The sequence below is a fragment of the Hevea brasiliensis genome, chromosome 1 (genome assembly GCF_030052815.1).
Source record: "Hevea brasiliensis isolate MT/VB/25A 57/8 chromosome 1, ASM3005281v1, whole genome shotgun sequence".
Lineage (NCBI taxonomy): Eukaryota > Viridiplantae > Streptophyta > Magnoliopsida > Malpighiales > Euphorbiaceae > Hevea > Hevea brasiliensis.
This window is the reverse complement of record NC_079493.1, coordinates 94,477,010-94,478,725: the sequence shown is the minus strand read 5'-3', so window position 1 is coordinate 94,478,725 and position 1,716 is coordinate 94,477,010.

Sequence of the window (1,716 nt, the reverse complement as noted above, 5' to 3'; positions counted from 1 at the left end):
TTGAATGCTATAACAAAGCCCTTCATAATTTCAACACTGTTAAGACACTCAATGCTTCATTTTTGTTTTTAACTGCTTTGTTTGTTTACTATTATTTTTTGTTTAACTAAATTAATTATTCAGTGATTATATTTAGAAAACTATATTATTTATTCTTTATATTTGTATTCTGTCTATTTTTTAATTCTCTATTAAATTTAAATTAAATTTTTTATTAATTATTGTATTAAAAAAATAAAAAAATTATTGTCACAAATATTAAATATTTAACGCTTATAAAATAAAGTGATTATATAATTATACATTTTAAATTACAAGGTCTAAATAAAATTTATACGAATATTTAAAATGACTGGAAGAACTAAAAGGTAAACGGAACAAAATATAGAGACTAACTAATATATGTTTTTTCAAAATAAGAGAACTTAATAGTTAATTTCGTTATAATGTAATTAAATAATAACTTTTTTATTTTTCTTAGAGTGTAAATGTAATAAAAAAATTTTATGGAGCCTAGTGTTGTAACGTGTAGCTCAATATCCTTAGAAAATAAGTAAAATTTAATCTAAGACCTTAATAAACACGAGAAGTAATTCAAAATCTAAAGATAAAATTAAGTAAACATAATTTTATCAAAGAAAATTTTATCAAGTCTAACAAAATCTTATCAAGGCTAACAAAATATGTAAAATATGAGAGTACATGAGTATTTATAGAGTTCTAATTCCCTAATCATAATGGGAAAATAGATTTTTATTTAGGCATTATAGATAAATTAAAATAAAATTTACTATTTAGTCCCTAAATTTTAATCAATATTGCAACTTAGTCCCTATATTTTGAAAATTGAACGATTTAGTTTCTCACTTATGCTTCTGTCAAAATCAAAAGTCCTTCTATCTAATATTGTCATTAGTTTAATTAAAAAGACAAATATATTCTTTATTCAACTAACAACTATTTAGCCCCTAGGGTTTGATCGATTTGATCCCTATATTTTGAAAAATGAGTAATTTAGTCTCTCATTTATATTTTCCTTTAATTAAAATTAATTGTTATCAAATAAATTAATTCTTTTGTCATATAAAAAGAATTCAAGAAAAATTTTAATAAGAATAAAGTTAATAAGAAAAAAAATTGATTTCTAATAATTTCAGCTATTATTAAATATAAGGACTAAATCGTTCAATTATATAAATCCAGGGATTAAGCTATAATATCGGTCAAAATTCTAGGACTAACTAGTAAATTTTCTTTAATTGAATAAAGGGTATATTTATCTTTTCACTTAAATTGCTGGCAATATTAGATGGAAAGACCTATGATTTTGACATGAGCATAAGTAAAGGACAAAATCGTTCAAATTCTAAAAGATGGGATTAAATCATAATATTGATTAAAACTTAGGGACCAAAAAGTAAAATACCGTTAACTAAAATATAATAAGAAATCTATAAAAAAGAGGAAATACAATATCATAAATGAAATAGGAAAACTAAAAACTAAATCTAATTAAAATTGGAATAAATTAAAAAGCCTAAACTAATTAGGAATAACAAATAAACTTATCTATAAAAATAAAGAAAACAAATATAGCTAGGAATCCTTGCAAAACTAAAAAAAAAAAAAAAAAAAAGGATTTGGACTTCCACTTTCATTTACGTTCCACTCATTCTTCCACTCATTCTCCACACTTTATAAGAAATATGACCTCAA